The 18,868-nt window shown below is 35.7% G+C and overlaps 1 long non-coding RNA gene across 1 annotated transcript in view; it reads left to right on the top strand.

The window, feature by feature from the left end:
• The window catches only part of LOC103658195, a 197,525-nt gene that overhangs the window by 76,273 nt on the left and 102,384 nt on the right, over positions 1-18,868 (top strand). The window lies entirely within an intron of this gene.

Raw genomic sequence — 18,868 nt, forward strand, 5'->3', positions numbered from 1 at the left:
TTGCAATTAACTCAGTTTTCAAATTATGCAATTCTGCAAGAATTAAATAAATTGGAATTTCTTCTCAGTTCAAAATTGGTATAAACATTACTTTAATCCCACAGCTTCAATTTTTTTGTAAGTTAGAATCTCATTTATATGTATTGTGAAACTGGTCTGAGGGCAGGGGATGTATGCTCTTTATCCTCGTAACCCCTAACACATCTTAGCAGTAGCCTTGGAAGAAATAGACATTCAACTCAGCATTGCCTAAATCAAGTGGAATTGTTCCATATGGTTCACCCTGGGAGGAGGTAAGATTGCAGAGTAAAATTTCATAATTTGGATGCTCAGGACCTGGTTGCATGCTAAACATAGAGGAAGCACTTAATCAATGTGAGCTGATTGCTGGATTGGGGGCAGGCATTTCTTTTCATACCAGTTTTACCCATTGCTATCTCCTATAAAGCTATATAGGTGTAATTAGACACACAGTGACTTGTGACTACGAATCCCTGTGCAGGATTGAAGGAAGAAGTATGTCTTGGACAGGGAGCAGAGCGAGGTTTGGTGCTCAGTTGGGCTGGGATGACATATGGGGAAAAAAGCATATTGAGGCCAGGTTGAGTGTAGCCAAGAAGAAAGGTGAAGCGGAGTGTAGTGCAAAGTATGCAGCTGGAAGCAAGTCGGAGACAAAAGCCCAACATGAGATAGCTTTGTCTAGGCAATGCCAAAAGCCTAGGTGAAGAGTGGAAAAATCAAATCAATCATTGGGATGATTCAAAACAGCCAGATGTGCGTTGTCATCAGGGTCATCACGCAGAGTGAAGGCAAATACCAGTTTTCCCACACTCCCCTCAAATACTTCTCTCCAGTTGAAATTGTACCGAAATGGACTTTTAAATAGAAATAAGTCATAAGAGAGCTCTGCAAGATCAGCCTATGAGGAGCTTGTGGAAAGGTGGGGAGCAGTTACCACTCTTCGTCTTAGTGTCCCTGAGAGCAATATCAGGGGCTTTGACTTGTTAGATTCTAGTAAGAGAATTGTATGTTAGAAGTGATTGAAGAGTTAATTTTTTTAAAGTAAATTTCATGTCATTTACTTTTAATCCCACTTTCTGAAAGACAACTAAATGGGTTCTACGTAATATGTAATGGCCACGGAAATGTAAAAAGGCAGCTATAAATGAACAGAATGATTTGGAATAATTCAACATATGCCTATAGAATGTGACATTTAAAAGTGAAGTCTAGGGGTGTCTGGGTGACTCAGTCAGTTGGGCATCTGGTTCTTGATTTCAGCTCGGGTCATGATCTTGGGGTCCTGGGATCAAGCCCCACATCTGGCTCTGTGCTTGGTGGGGAGTCTGCTCGAGGATTCTCTCCCTCTGCCCCTCCCCCACTCTCTCTCTCTTGCACGCGCGCACTCTCTCTCTCTCTCCCTAAAATAGATAAATAAATCTTTTAAAAAATAAAAATCAAGTCTGAGTTAAAACTTGGGCAAAACAAGTATACCATCAAAAATGAATCCACAGAGGTTCTTTTGTTTGTTTTGTTTTTTGTTTTATTTTGAGCGGATCTCTATGACAAGTTTAGCTTCTTCCTAAAGCCAAAGGCTATGACTTACATACCCCTTAAACTTCATAATAGAATGTTTTGTTTGGCCGAAATACGATTTTGTGGTTTTTTGGGTTTTTTTGTTTTTGTTTTTGTTTTTTTTCCCAAAATATGATTTTGAATGCATAGTAGTGAGAAGGGGAAAGACCTTTGGCCTTTTGGCTTAACCACAAGAACAGTAGTAGTCAGAATTCATTTCCAGGTCAGACCTTAGATTTCCAAGCCAAACTATCAAGCAAATAGTTCAATTAGGAATAGGAGTTAGGTTTTTAGACTAGGTTCAGAAACACTTGAAAGGATCTTTGAGTGAAACAGATACAGAAAGCAGAAGATGAAGACGGCGATGCTGACATTTGGAGCCTTTGGGGCCAGGGGTGCCTAAGAGCTCAGTGCTGAGGTCCACAGGGACATGGGCACATCTCATGAGAAAGGTATAAGGTGTAGGCTTAAGAGAGGACTTGACGTTCTTGACTGCAAGTATTGGATGGCTCTTCCATTTTTATTCTTCCTCATCAACTGATGGGGGGAAAAATTACTCCAATTTCCTCACTCAACGAACATTTCCTCAGTGCCTGCCTTGCTCTGTGCCAAGCATTGCTCCAGGTGATAGGGATACAGCAGTGAAAAAAACTAACTTCCTGGTTTATGGGGCTTACATTCTAGAAGGGATGATAGGCAATAAGCAACAAACAAAAAATGGATACATGATTTGTCTCATTTTTATAAATCCTTTGAAGAGAAATCAAGGAGAGTAAGTGAGGGGAGGTGTTGGGATGTGTTTCTGAAAAAGCGAGCACTGAATTAGAAAAAGGTAGTTGAGTACATTGATATGTACCATTCAGATTGTTTTCTATAACTTCTTTCTAGGAACCTATGGCCAATTTGACTTTTAGGTACCTATGGCATTTCTAGACACAGCAAGAAATAAAGATATTGCTTAATTAAAACTCTATTTTGCATTGAATCAGGGTAAGAGGAAAGGGGAATTACTAGCTTTGGTGGAGGTAGGTTGAAACAGGAATGGTAACTAATACTTTCTCTTTAATACTTAAAAAAAATTGAGATATAATTCACCCAACATAAATTTCATCTTTTTAAAGGTGTTTGTTTCACTGGTGTTTAGCATATTCACAAGGTTGTATAACTATCACCACTGCCTAATTCCAGAACATTTTCATTACCCCCCAAAAAAACTATATACCCATTAGCAGCCACACCACATTATCTCTTCCTTTCAGCCCCTGGAAACTACTAATGTACTTTCTGTCATTATGGATTCACCCAATCTGGACATTTTGCATAAATGGAATATACATTATGTGGCCTCCTATGTATGATGTCTTTCACTTAGCATGTTTTAAAGTTCATCCATGTTGTGGCGTGTACCAGTGCTTCGTTTCCTTTTATCGATTTATTCCTTCATATGGTTGTACCATATTTTGTTTATCCATTCATCAGTTGATGTACATCTGAGTTGTTTCCACTTTTTAGTTATTATGAATAATGGTACTATGAAAATTTGTGTACAAGTTTTTGTTGTACATATGTTTTCAGTTCTCTTGGACTTATACCTAGGAGTGGAATTGCCAGGACATATGGTAACTCTATGTTTATCTTTTTGAGAAACAGCCATAATAGTTTTTCAAAGCAGTTGCAACATTTGCATTCCCACCAGCAAGGTACAAAAACTGCAATTTTTCCACATCCTCCTCAACACTTGCTATTGTGTGTCTCTTAATTATAGACTTCCTAGGTGGGTGTCATGTGGTTTTGATTTGCATATTCTTTCTGAATGACTGATAATGTTGAGCATCTTTTCAAGTGTTTGTCATTTCTATGTCTTCTTTAGAGAAATGTCTATTCAGATCCTTTGCCCATTTTTGAATTAAGTTAATTGTTTCTTTTTTAATTGTTGAGTTGCAAGTTTTCTTTATATATTTGGATACTAGACTCTTATCAAATACATGAAATACATTATTTCAAATATGATCTCCCATTCTCTGGACACAGCTAGTAAATTTTGATGCTTATTCAGGTTGGGAGAGCTCTGTGCCCTAGAGCATTACCAATCCATTCTGATTAGTTGACTTTGGTTTGGTTCATTCTTAGCCTGTTCCTCCACTTGTGTCAGATGGGTTTATCTTCTATGTGTTTTTACCTCTGGCTACTGGAGTTACGTTAGTTATATCCTGTTATTAGCCTTAAGTATGAAGAACCTTTGGAAGACACCAAATTTAAATAAGAACTGTGGCATTAATCAGCAGACTACTTAAAGAGGTAAGGTGGAACACTGAGGAGCTAGGGAGAGGGGAGGACCTGGAGAAGGGAGAAAGGAGCAGTAAAGACAAACACATTTCACTCACAATTTCCTTAGGATCCAGCTTCCACCTTCTTTGACCATGAGCAAGATGCACTACTCATCACTTTGTATGCAACATTACTTCCATGCCATATTTACAATCCACGGTATAGTGATTATGCTGGAGGTGTCTTTTTTTTTTTTTAAGGGAACTACAAGATGTAATAATTTATTTAGCTGGTGGAGAAAGGTTTTTTTCTATAGGTGCAGAGAAAGCCATCTCTCCTTCCTGTTTTCTCATTTCAGATTAATAAAAGAGAGGCTATGTATCCAGAGTAAAGTATATCTATAATTAAATCTTCAGAGGGCAATCATTGGGTTCTTTAAGACAACTTTGTCTAAAATGTCATAGTTGAAAACAAAGTATAACAAAAATGAGGAAAAAAAGACATTTCTTGACTACTTCTAAAGTGCCTACGTGTGTTTATCCTATTAAAGTGACTTTGACCCTATACACTCTAGTTTAATCTGTATCTCTATATTGTCAAACAAATCACCTCCTCAATCCACTGAATAAAATAGTCAAGGTGATAGTTAACTTTGTGAAAATAATACAGCTTCTGTTTGACTGAATCATACCATTTTTAAACCAAATCCATTTTTAAGAGATCATTGTATCCATACTAGGTACTCCAAAAACATAGGGAATGTCGTTAGTAGGTAAAATGCTACGTTAAAGAAATGGTATTATTGAGAGGAAAAAACTTCAATCAGAACTTTCTTTTTTGAGAATAATGGTAAGACTATACAGATTTCATAAAATGGATGAAAAAAATCAAGGTGAAAAATGAAGTTTCTATAGACTTAACACAACAGAGACCTTCTTGAGTCCTCTTGTTTGATAATGTCCCGTAGCCAAGTACACTTTTCCAAAATGAACAAATCATTAGCTAGTTAGAAAAAAATGAACTTTGGCACTTGGGGAAGCACAGGGAGCGGGGGCTGAGGGGATGTAGGATGGCTTTACTCTGTGGCTGGGTGCTGTGGACCAGCTCACAATTGGAAGGTGTTTTCTTTCAGATTATTGGCATGTAGCTTGAGAGCCCCTAAGAGGGAAGCCTCGTCATCTCTCTGTCCTATCCTGGGCCTAGCATTCTTTTGGCTCTCTCTAAATCTGTGAATAATGTCTGCCTATACAACTGAGAGAAATTTGTCATCTTCTCAATGGTGATATGTCATCACATTCATGCCCTACCTACAGCACATCCTAGCCATTCGGGGCTTGAATGAAAGCGCCCTTGTGTTTGTCAAACTGTCTACAAGAATAGACATGGGGTTTGGAGGCAACCCCTTTCCCATCTCTCAAAAGAACAGCACAGAGACAAGAGTTCTACAGTTATTTATTGAACTTGGATTTTCAATCATTTGCGAGGCACAATAATGCCTTCTCTTGGTTCCTTTTTTTTTCTTTTTTCTTTTAGCATTACAGTACTTCATTATTGCCACAGGGGGAACTATTGGCTTAATTTTGCTTTGGAGACACTGCTGCTGAAATTATTAAGCTAATGATTTATGCCCCCTGTGATACAGCAATCTCTTGTGCTTAAAATGGTTACTATGTTTTGTTTACTGTTTATAACTACCAGTGGTTATGCCACAAAAACCCCCTGCCAGCGTGCAGGGTTTATTTATCCCTGTGGATCTTTAGAAACCACTGATTAATATAGAAAAAATTTGAATGGCTTATATTTTAAAAATCTCCTAAGCTATGAATTAAACCACTGTGCTCTGCTCTATAGGAGGAAAAGTTCAGTGAGAATGAACAATGGATGTCAAAACCTACTGACTCGTATTTGCTTCTGGTTTTATCAAAGTGGAAAGTATGAGTGCTTTTCAGGAATACAGTACTGTGACTCCATCAGTTTTGGGCTATGAGATCACCAGCATTTCCCCTTGGGTGCCGCACATTTTACCATATTAAGGAACCAATTTGCTTAGAGAAATGTTGCACATGTTTAAAGGCTGTTAAGTTTGATGGCTGGCAGAACTCTCCCATTTAGCCCTGAGGCTGGGCCTTGGTGAAAGAAGGCTTTACAACTGGCCTGCATTTTTGGTCCTGAAGTGCTTTTTGTAACCAAGAGATTACACAGGGCAGATGAACCTTGGGGTAGGGAGGGATATGATTTGAGAGCGTTGATTTGTTTAAAATGGCAAAATGGTTCTTATACAATGTTTAGGTCTTGACCCTGTTGCCTCCCCAAGAGAAATAAAGAAAACATCACTGTTGTTTCAGGCAGCTTAGCCCAATTCCACACCATCAATCTTAGGCATCACTTGCTTGTACTTCAGTTACACCTTCCGACTGCCTCCTGAACCCTGTCTGTCCACTTGGCTTTATTTCCATTACAAAATAGTTCACCCTTCTCTCTCTTGCACGGCTCCACATCTCAGCTTCTCCTCTGATGAGCCAATTCTGGTTGTTCACTGGGCTCCTTTTCTCCGTGGTCTGATGTGGTCCATTCAGACAATGAATGCCATTCCCTAAGTGGACCTCTGGCATTCTGTATGCCAAGCCAAGCCAAGGTACACGACAAGTTTGGCATTTGTGCAATAGGGTTGGGTACAATGACAAAGCATTTCTCAGTCAGGGTCTAGAGATGTAATGAATGTAGACTATATTGCTCAAAAGGCAAGATTGAACAAATTAGTGTGCAAATAGGAAAGTGAAGACAAGACCCTGAGTATGGGAACCAAACTGCAGTTAAAATGTGAACATCTGTGTACAGCTTTAGCTTCATGTATTCCATTAGTACAGAACTTTCTATACCAAAATGCAGCCAGATACTTAAGAGGAAGAAATAGATTGATCATTGAAACACCAAACTGGGGAGTAATAAGATCTGTTTTATTTCTCTTCATAACTCATTATTTTTCTTCAAGAAGATGCAAACTTTGGGCATAAAAATATTTATAGTATTATAATGTGTGGGAATATGGAAAACATATTATCCAAGTAGCAATTTTAAGTGGAAATACCTAATTTCATAGGTAAGTGTTTTCATTCAGTATGTATTTTCAGTTAGTTTTAGAATCACTCCTCTTCTTGTATTAGAAAGTGACAGAAATAGAAATTTTGTTGTCATACACTCTAGTTCTATTAATGAACTGTGTTTAATTTTTATTTTAATACAGTTTTTAAGAAACTGAATTGTATATAGCTTATCCTGTGTAGTCTTGCAGATCATTTTTTCACTCAAAATGTAATTTAATTACAGATTATTTTCAAATCACAGAAAATCCAAACACCAGTACAGTATGAAATTTTATACAGACACAAAACCAGATTATATATAATGCTTAATAAGCATGACAGGAAAAATGTCTGTAATATGGAGGATTTTCTAGCATGAATAATTCCAGGCTTTAGTAGACAGATACTGAGATTAGATTTCTCAGTTAATCAACAGAATAAATTTCAAGTACCCCCAGTGAAAAAGAGTGAAAATAACTTGAAAGTCAAATGCTCTTTCAGGAAGACCAATGACCAATAATTAGATTAGCCAATAAAGAAACACTTGATACTACTTTTAAAAACATTATTTATGATGATACATTATCAGTCTACAAGTATTGCAACATTTCCTTGCAACATTCATCTTGTAACATTACCCTAGACAATAATAATCATATTAGGTATTGAGGGTCTCTTTGTACCCTAACAGTTCCTCTTGTTTTCCTAAGGCCACAGGAGTTTGAAGGTAGAATGTGTAATCTAAAGATGTCAGAGATATCTAAAGATTTCTCAACATCAGAGTATCAAGAACTTTATTACTCAAGAAGAGAAGAATCAAGAGGATTCCTCTCATTTGTTACTTTTGGGGATATAAAAATAAATAGGAGATGATGAGGCTCTGAGCTTAATCTGATTTTTTTATCTTAATTAGCTTTTACTGACATATACATACAAAAAAAATACCAACTTTAAGAGTATGATTTGATGAGTTTTGACACATTCAGTTGTGTAACCACCACCACCATCAGGATATAATACATTTTCATCATCCCCGAATTTTCTTCACGTCCTCCGAGTCAATCTCCAAACCTCCAACCCTTGGTAGATGCTCATCTCCTTTGTTATTCCGATTTTGTCATTTTTAAATTTCATATAAACAGAATCATACAGATCATGTAGTATGTTACTATAAAGACATAGCATAATGCTTTTGAGATTCATTTCTCAGGAGTTCAGCCTTTTTTAGTAATGAATTATAATCTATTATATAGGTATAACAAAATATGTGTATCTGTTCACCATACAATGGACATTTTAGTTGTTTGCAGTTCGGGGCTATATTAAGAGTAAACCTTCATGAACATTTAACTACAAAGTTTTGGGTTTTTTTGGTTTTTATTTTGTGGAGATACATACATATATCTTTTTTTTCTCAAATAACACCTAGGAGTAGAATTGTTGGGACATAAGAAATTGTCATATTGTTTTTAAAGTGGATGTGATATTTTACATTTCCACTAGCAATACATGTATGTAATTTTTAGTTGCTTTATCTCTTCTGCACTTGAAATTATCAGTTTTTTAAATTTCAGCTAGTTTAGTGGGTGTGTAGAGGTATGTCATTGTGTTTTTAATTTCCGTTTTCCTAATCATTATTGATGTTTAATGTCTTTATGTATGCTTATTTTCCATTTGTATATCTCCTTTGGAGAATTTGTCCAAAGCTTTCCCCATCTTTTAACTGTAATTTATTTTTTTTAATTATAGAGTTGCAAGTGTCTTTGTATATGCCACATGCAAGTCCTTTATCAGATACATATTTTGAAAATACTATCAGTATGTAACCTTCCCTTTTATTTTTTTTTAAATGCTATCTCTGAAGAGCAATTTTTAAAATTTTTGATAAGTCTAACTTAGCATTGTTTATGATTTGTGCTTCTTATTTCTATCTTCTTTCTTTAACTCAGGGTCACAAGAATTTTCTGTTTCATTCTAGAAGTTTTAAAATTTTAGTTCTATTATTTAGATGTAGCATGAATTTAGAATTTAACTTTTCTACATTGTATGAAATAAGGAAGGTTTGTTTGTTTTGCATATGAATATCCAGTTGTGCAGCATTTGTGGAAAAGACCACCCTTTCCTCTTTGAATTACCTTGACATCTTTGTTGAAAACCAATTGGCTGTACATGTGTTTATATCTGTTCTTTTGATTCTGGCCCATGGATCTGTATGTCCATCTCTATACAAGTAAAGGAAATCTTGAAATCAGATAGTTTAAGTCTTCCAAGTTTGTTCTTCTTTGTCAAAATTGTTTTTAACTATTCAAGATTCTTCCAATTTCTGCATATATTTAGGATTAACTTATCGATGTCAATGAATCAACCTATTAGAATTTGATTGGGATTGCCAATTTCAACAAATAAGACTACTGATCAATTTGGAGAGATCAGCTTGGGAGAATCAATCTGGGGAGAATATTAGGTCATCTGAATGGAACATATCTCCATTTATTAAGTCTTCTTTAATTTGTCTCAGCATTTATTTGTAATTTTCAGTGTAGAGAAGTTGCACATATTTGCTTTAATTTATCCATAAGTCATATTTTATGCTGTTGTTAATATTTTGATTTTTAAGGTTGAAGTGTTTGTGTGTGTGTTTTGCTTGTTTTGTTTTTCTCTATTGCTCTATAGCCTTTGATCTTGATAATTCACATATTAATTCTAGTAAGTTTTTGGTAGGTTATTTAGGATTTTCAGCATAGACAGTTATGACATCTGTTAATAAAGAAATTTTTACTTTCCCCTTTCCAATCTGTATGTCTTTTGTTTCTTTTTCTTGCCTTTGGCTCTGCCTACTAGTGTAATGTTCAAAAGAATTGGTGAGAGCAGTCATTCTTGCCTTGTTTATGGTCATTTACTTTTACCATTAAGTATAAGGCCAACAGTAGGATTTTTGTAGAACTTCTTTTAGAATGACAAAGTTTCTTTCAATTTTTAGTTTGCTGAGAGTTTTTTTTTTTATCATGAATGGGTACTGATCATTGAGAGAAAGATTTCAGTTTTTCATCAATAAGTATTAAATTAGCTATAGTAAAAAATATATAAATGTTCTCTCTTAACTTGAGGAAATTTTCTTCTACTTTGAGTTTGTTGAGAGTTTTTGTTACAAATGGGTGTTGAAATTTGTCAAATGCTTTCTCTGCATCTAATAGTAGGTCATAGTGTTTTTTGTTTATTCTTATTAACAGTGAGTTAGTTACATGGATTGATTTTCAAACATAAAACTAACCTTGCATTCCTGGGATAAAGCCATTGATTGTGATGTGATATTCTTTTTATGTATTAATTTAATTTTCTTAAATTAACAATTGTGTCTGTGTCCAGGGGAGATATTGGGGTTTGGTTTTCTTTTTTGTAATGTATTTGTTATGTTTTGATATCATGTTACTGATTACATCATAAATGAGTAGGGAAATGTTCCCTTCTCTTCCATTTTCTGAACATTAGTGCAGATTTCTTAAGTTGATTTTCTATTTAAATATTTTTTTTTAATTCACCAATGAAAACATCTAGTCCTAGGATTTTCTTGGTCTGAAGGTTTTTAATTTATAAATTACATTTCATTATAGATATAGGACTATATTTAGAATTTTTCTTATTGGGGCGCCTGGGTGGCACAGCGGTTGGGCGTCTGCCTTCGGCTCGGGGCGTGATCCCGGCGTTATGGGATCGAGTCCCACATCGGGCTCCTCCGCTGGGAGCCTGCTTCTTCCTCTCCCACTCCCCCTGCTTGTGTTCCCTCTCTCCCTGGCTGTCTCTATCTCTGTCGAATAAAAAAAAAAAAATCTTTAAAAAAAAAAAAAAAAGAATTTTTCTTATTATCTTTTTGATTTCTGTAGGATATATAGTGATGTTCCTTCTTTTATTCCTGATATTCTTTTGTGTTAAGTCTGGCTAATTTGTCAATTATATTGCTCTTTTCAAGGAACCAATTTTTGGTTTCATCAATTTTCCCATTGTTTCTCTATTTGCTATTTCATTAATTTCTATGCTTATTTTTGTTTTTCCTTTTTTGGGGGGCATACTTCGTTTTAATTTTCTCTTTTTTAATATGGTAGCTTATATCACTGATTTGAAACCTTGCTCTCTTTTCTAGTATATGTTCTTTTTTGGTTATAAATATTTTCTTAAACCCTGCTTTTTGGTGTAGCCCACAAATTTTGATATATTATGCTGTTTATTAATTTATTGCTTCTCATTTTGTATCTACCCTTCTTCGTTCTACTTTAGAAAGCAGAAGATGAACCCTGTAAAAATTTCCCTTTAATGAGTGACATGATGTTAGCTTTGTCAATAGTGGGTTCTAATGGAACACTAAAAGACAGAAAAGAAATAGTCTTCATTTTCATTTTTCTCCTTTAGCAACCAGAAATGTGGGGGAGGCCTGACAATGCTCCATTATCAGTGAATTTCTCCAGCACTCATGTGGGCTGTTTCTAGTGGAAGAGCTCCATACTGCCAGCTCTCAATGGGGGCCTTCTGCAGAGAAAATGAGACACTCCATGGCCCCAGTGAACTTCTCTTGGTCTGCTGAGAGTGGATCAACTCTGGCCCATTGGTACTCTACAATAAATTTCTTGGCCATCGTATAGGCTCTTTCTTTCAGCCAGCCCTGACCAGCCAGCACTCTCTGGCTCATTTTGTTGTCTTTATGCAGGTAAAACAGCTCCAGTCTGTCTGTGCCCTCTGTTCAGTTTCTTAGACACTTAGTGACTGCTCTTACTGACTAGCTTTGGATTCAACCTCTTGCAAATTTGTTTGCCATAGACAGGTTGCAGTTTCCTGGCATCATATTCTCTCCAGTCAGGTCTTAAACTCAGATTACGGTTAAGGGAGGTGGATTTCTTCCTAATTTTAAGCTTTTTCCTTGTGGATTCTCCCTCAGCTTAGAGATAGGAAAAGGTTTCTACATTGGCTCTTCCTATATTCTACAGTTAATCACCTTTTACTAGTTAATAATTCTTTACATTGAATTTTGTCTATTCAGTATGTTGCTGTGATTTCTAGCTATTGATTGGAACTGGATCGAATACACTTGTGTTTTTATTTTCTTTCAGTTGAAATATTTTCTAATTTCCCCTGTAATTTTTTTCTTTGAAAAAAAGGGTATTAAAACTATGTTGTTTTTGTTTCATGTGTTGAGATTTTCAGGATGATTTCATGTTATTGAATTCTAGTTTAATTTTGTTGTGGTCAAAGATCATATTTTATATGGTTTCAATCTTTTTTATTGTGGTAAAAACATATAACATGATATCTAACTTATTAACAAATTTCTAAGTGTATAGTACAGTATTGTTAACTCTATGCATATTTTTTTTAAAGATTTATTTTATTTATTTGACAGAGAGAGAGAGCCAGCGAGAGAGGGAACACAAGCAGGGGGAGTGGGAGAGGAAGAAGCAGGCTCTCAGCAGAAGAGCCTGACGTGGGTCTCGATCCCAGAACTCCAGAATCACGCCCTGAGCCGAAGGCAGACGCCCAATGACTGAGCCACCCAGGCTCCCCACTATGCATATTTTTATAGAGCAGATCTCTAGGACTTTTTCATCTTGCATGACTGAAACTCTATATCCATTATAGAGTGATTGCCCATATCCCCCTGCCATCCAGGCCCTGGTGACCACCATTCTACTTTCTGTTCTGTGAATTTAACTACTTCAGATACCTTGTATAAATGGAATCATGTAGTATTTGTCCTTCTGTGCCTGGCTTATTTCACATAACATAATGTCCTCCAGGTTCAGGCATATTGTCATATTAACAAGATTTCCTTTTTTGATGGCTGAATAACATTCTATTGTACCTGTATACCACATTTCCACATTTTCTTTATTCATTCATCTGTTGACAGACACTTAAGTTCTGTCTATATCTTGACTATTGTGAACAATGCTTCAAGAAACAAGGGAGCAAGAGTATCTCTTCAAAATCCTATGTTCGGTTCTTTCAGATAAATCCCAAAAGTAGGATTGCTGGATCATATAGTAGTTCTATTTTTTAGTTTTTTGAGGAATTTCCATACTGTTTTACATAGCAGCTATACCACTTTACAATCCTACCGATAGTGTACAAGGACTCTAATTTCACCACATCCTCAACAAAACTTGTTATTTTCTGTTTTCTTTCTTTCTGAAATTTTCTTTTTTTTTTAATGACCATCCTAATAGGGTAGCGGAGGGGTGATATCTCATTATAGTTTTGATTTGCGTTTCCTTGATGATTAGTGATGTGGAGCATCTTTTCTTATACAAATTGACCATTGGTATGTCTACTTGAGAGAAATGTCTATTCAAATCCTTTGCCCATTATTTAATTTGTAGATGTTTTGTATGCATTTTGGATATTAAATCCTTATCAAATATATGGTTTGCAAATATTTTCTCCCTTTCTGTATGTTGTCTCTACACAGAAAACTTTTTAGTTTGATATAGCCCCACTTGTCTATTTTGTTTTTATTGCCCATGCGTTTGGCATCCTATCCAGGAAATCACTGGTAAGATCAATGTTACGAAGAGTTTCCTTTTTGTTTTCTCCCAGGAGTTTGATAGTTTTAGATATATGTTCAAGTCTTTAATACACTTTTAGTTGACTTTTGTATACAGTGTAAGGTAAGTTCAATTTCATTTTGCATGTAGGTATACAGTTTTACCAATACAATTTGTTGAAGAGACTGTCCTTTCCCCATTGAGTAGTCCTGGCATTCTTGTTCAAGATTATTTAGGGGCGCCTGGGTGGCACAGCGGTTAAAGCGTCTTCCTTCGGCTCAGGGCGTGATCCCTGCGTTCTGGGATCGAGCCCCACGTCAGGCTCCTCCGCTATGAGCCTGCTTCTTCCTCTCCCACTCCCCCTGCTTGTGTTCCCTCTCTCGCTGGCTGTCTCTGTCTCTCTGTCAAATAAATAAATGGGATCTTTAAAAAAAAAAAAAGAAAGAAAAAAAAAGATTATTTGACTGTATATGCATGGATTTATTTCTGGGCTCTCTAATCTGTTCTAATGGTCTATATGTTTGTCTTTAGGCCAGCACCATACTGTTTTGATTACTGCAGGTTTGTAATGTTTTTAAATCACAAACTGTAAAGCCTCCAGTTTTGTTGTTCTTTCTCAAGATTATTTTGTTCACTTTTCTCAAGATAGTTTGGCTTGGAAACTTTGTGTTTGCATATGAATTTTCAATAGTTTTTCTGCAAAAAAAAAGTTGCAATTTTGGTAGCAATTACATTGAATCTACTTGGGGTCATATGGACATTTTAATAATATTAAGTCTTCTAATTCATGAATACAGGCTGTCTTTCCATTCATTTGTGTCTTCTTTAATTTCTTTCAGCAATGATTTATAGTTTTTGGTGTATTAGTCCTTCACCTCTTTGCTTAAGTTTATTCAGAAGCATTGCTCTGTCTAGGACTTCCGGTACTATGTTCAGTAGGTGAGGTAAATGAGCACCCTTGTCTTTTTCCTGATCTTAGAGAAAAACATTTGCCTTTTCATCATTTAGTATGGTGTCAGCTATGGGCTTTACATATGTGGCCTTTACTTTGTTGAGATAATTACCTTCCATTCCTAATTTGTTGACCAGTTGTTATTTTTTTTTTATCATGAAGGGGTATGCAATTTTGTCTAATGCTTTCTCTGCATCTATCGAGATGATTAAGTGATTTTTATTTTTTGTCACATAATGTGGTGTTGATATCACATTGATTGATTTTCGTATGTTGAACCATTCTGGCATTCCAGGGATAAATCCCACTCTGTCATGGCTTATGAGCCTTTTAATGTGCCATTGAATTCAGTTTGCTAATATTTTGTTAAGATGTATTTATATTCATCAAGGGTATTGGTTTATAATTTTCTTATATGTCTTTGTCTATCAGGATAATGCTTGCCTCACAAAATGAGTTTGGAAGCATTCCTTCTATTTTTTGGAAGAGTTTGAGAGGGATTGATGTTAATTCTAAGTAAATGTTTCATAGAATTCTCCAGTAAGGCCATTTGGTACTGGGCTTTTGTTTGTTGGGGGGATTTTTATTAATGATTCAATCTCCTTATTAGTTACAAGTTTGTTTAGATGTTTCTTTCTTTATGATTCAGTCTTGGTAGATTTTGTGTGTCTAGGAATTTATCCATTTTTTGGCATTTAATTGTTCACAGTTGTCTCATAATTTTTAAAACTTTTTTGGCATCAGTTGCAATGTTTCATCTTTCATTTCTGGTATTATTTATTTGAAATCTCTCTCTTTTTTCTCAATCTATATGGGGCTTGTCAATTTTGTTTATCTTTTCAAAAAACTGACTAAGCTTTAGTGATTTTTTTTACTACTGATTTTCTTTTTCATTTATTTATGCTCTCATCTTTATTATTTTTTTTCCTTCTGAAAATTTTTGGGACTCATTTGTTCTTTTTCTAGTTCCTGAAGGTGTAAAGTTAGGTTGCTTATTTGGGATCTTTGTTCTTTTTTAAAATGTAGGCATTTACCACTGTATACTTCCTTGTTAGTAATGCTTCTGCTGCATCCCATCTTTTGTCATGTTGTGCTTTTGTTGTTTGTCTCACATTTTTTTTATTTCTCTTTTCATTTCTTTTTTGATTCATTGGCCATTCAGTACTGCATTGTTTCATTTCCACATATTTGTGTAGTTTCATTCCATGTGGTCAGAAAAAAATACTTGGTATCATTTCAATCTTCTTAAATTTGTTGACTTGTTTTGTGACCCTAACATACTCTTGAAAATATTCTGAGTGCATTTGAGGAGAATGTGAATTCTGTTGCCATTGGGTTAAATGTTCTGAATGTGTCTTTTGGGTCCATTTTTTCTATAGTGCTGTTCCAGTCTTCTGCTTCCTTATTTATCCTCTGTCTAGTTGTTCTATTATTGAAAGGGTATTGAAATCTCCTACTAGAATTGTGTTGCTGTCTATTTCTACTTTCAATTCTGTCAATTTTTTTCATATATTTGGGTTTTTATATGTTTACAGTTGCTATATCATTTTAATAAGTTGACCCTTTAATTACTATGTAATACCCTTCTATGCCTCCTGTAAAAGTTTTTGACTTAAAGATTATTTTATGTAAGTGTGACCACTCCTGCTCTCTTTTGTTTACCATTTGCATGGATTATTTTATTCCAACCTTCACATTCAGCCTATGTGTGTTTTCAGATCTAAAGTGGGTTTCTTGGGACACTTGGGTGGCTCAGTTGGTTAAGTGTCTGACTCTTGATTTTGGTTCAGGTCATGATCTCTGGGTCCTGGAATTGAGCTCCATGTTGGGCTCCATACTCAGCAGGGAGTCTGCTTCTCTCCCTCTCCCCTTGACCCTCCCCTTTCTCTCTTTTCTTTCTCTCTAAAATAAGTAAAATCTTTAAAAAAAATAAAATGAGTTTCTTGTAGGCCATGTACAGTTGGATCTTTGTTTTGCTTTTTTTTTTTTTAATCCATTCAGTCACTCTGTGTCTTTTGATTGGGGAATTTAATCCATTCACATTTAAATTAATCACTGATGGTGAAGGACTTAATATTGCCATTTTGTTGTTTTTATCTGTCTTGTAGCTTTTTTGTCCTTCTTTCCTTGCTCTTTTTCTTGCTGTCTTCCTTTGTGTTTCACTGATTTTTTTTTTTTTTTTTGTAATAACATGCTTTGATTCCTTTCTTATTCTGTGTATATCCTAAAGGTATTTTCTTTATGGTTACCCTGGGGCTTACATAAAGCATTTTATATTTATAATAAAATATATTCAGCTGATAATAACTTAAATTTAATGAAATACAAAAACTCTACTCTTTTATTCCATCCCTGTACTTTATGTTATTGATGCCGCAAATTGTATCTTTTTCTATTGTGTATCCCTTAAAATATTTTATAGTTACAATTAATTTTTATAATTTTGTCTTTTTAATTCTATACCAGAGTTAAAAGTGATTTATTCCCCACCATTACAGTATTACACTATTCTATATTTGTTTCTATATTTACCTTTACCAGCAAGCTTTATATTTTCATATAGTTTCACGTTGCCATCACTTTTCATTTTAATTTGAAGGACTCCCTTTAGCATTTCTTGAAAGGCAGATCTAATGGTGATGACTCTCTCAGCTTTTGTTTTTCTGGGAAAGCCTTTATTTCTCCTTCAGTTTTGAAGGGCAGTTTTTCTAGATATAGTATTTTTTGTAGATAGTTTTTGTTTTAGCACTTTGAATATATAATCCCACTCTCTTCTGTCCTGCTTGTTTTCTGTTGAAAAGTCTGCTTATAGTCTTTTTTTTTAAATTTGTTTATTTACTTATTTTTTGAGTGAGAGAGAGAGAGTTGGGGGGAGAGGCAGAGGGAGAGGGAGAGAGAATTCCAAACAGATCTCATGCTGAGCATGGAACCTGATGCAGGACTCAATCTATTGACCCTGAGATCAGCCCTGAGCTGAAAACAGGAGTCTGACACTTACCTGACTGGGCCACCCAGGTACCCCAATCTGCTTATAGTCTTATGGAGGCTGCCTTATACATGACAAGTTCTTTTTTTTTTTTTGCTTCTTTCCAAATTCTCTCTTCATTTTTGACTTTTAACAATTTGACTGCAATGTGTTTCAGTGTAGTCTTCTTTGAATTCATCCTGTTTGGAACCCATTGGCCTTTTGGATATAGAAGTTCATTTCTTTACCCAGTTTAGGAAGTTTTTTGGGCCATTTTTTCTGCAAATAGGCTTTCTTCCCCTTTCTCTGTTCTCCTCGTAGGACTCCCATAATTAGTATTGTTCTGGCTAATGCTGTTCCATAAGTCTCTTAGACTGTCTTAAGTTTTATTCATTCCTTTCTCTTTTTGCTCCTTTAACTAGATAATTTAAAATGGTCTGTTTTTGAGTTCACTGATTCTTTCTTCTGTTTGATCAAGTCTGTTATTGAATCACTCTACCAATTTTTCAATTCATATATTGTATTATCACTTCTAAAATGTCCTTGATTTTTAAAAGTATTTTCTCTTCGTTAATATTCCAGTTTTGTTTATGTATTGTTTCGCTGAGCTCATTGAGCATCTTTATGCCAGTTATCTTGAATTCTTTGTCATATAACTCCTATATCCGTGTTTCTTTAGGTTCAGTTTCTGGAGATACATTTTGTTTTGGGCCATGTTTTACTGTTTCTTTGTATGCCTTATTACTTTGTATTAGGATCAAACACCTCTCCCAGTCTCTACAGACTGTCTTTTTTTTTTTTAATTTTATTTATTTATTTGACAGAGACAGACAGCCAGTGAGAGCGAGAACACAAGCAGGGGGAGTGGGAGAGGAAGAAGCAGGCTCCCAGCGGAAGAGCCTGATGTGGGGCTCGATCCCAGAACACTGGGATCACGCCCTGAGCCGAAGGCAGACGCTTAACGACTGCACCACCCAGGCGCCCCTCTACAGACTGTCTTAGTACAGGGAAAGAGCTTCATCAATCAGCCCAGCTAGGGATTCTGGGGTCTTCTGAAAGCTTTTCTATGGATATGTCCTCTCTGGACTTGTGTGTGTATTCCCAATTAAAGAGGTTTTACAAGCTCCTTTTTCTTGGAGCTTAAAAATCCTCACTCCCTCTGTTATCTGTTTGTGGTACTGCAGGTTCCCTGGAGCTGCTATAGGTTGCCCAGCTGTTTTTTTGTTCTCAGCAGTCCCCAGATGTCTAGAGTACACTGGGTCCTGTCGACACTCTGAGATGGAAAAAATAGAAACCTGTCCCTCAGATGGCACCCCTAAAAGCCAGAATATTAGAAAAACACTCCTCTTATCCCTTTTTCCCCTGACAGTAAAGCAGCTGAGCTATATTCTCCTCTGTGTCCCATACAATGTGCTCTTTGGACCAGCAGTAAGCCACCTAGTGGTCCCTAGACCTTTATACCAGTTCAGTGCTCTGAGACAGGTGAGAGAGAAAC

Source organism: Ursus maritimus, unplaced genomic scaffold (genome assembly GCF_017311325.1).
Source record: "Ursus maritimus isolate PB19 unplaced genomic scaffold, ASM1731132v1 scaffold_2, whole genome shotgun sequence".
In the NCBI taxonomy this organism is placed as follows: Eukaryota; Metazoa; Chordata; class Mammalia; order Carnivora; family Ursidae; genus Ursus; species Ursus maritimus.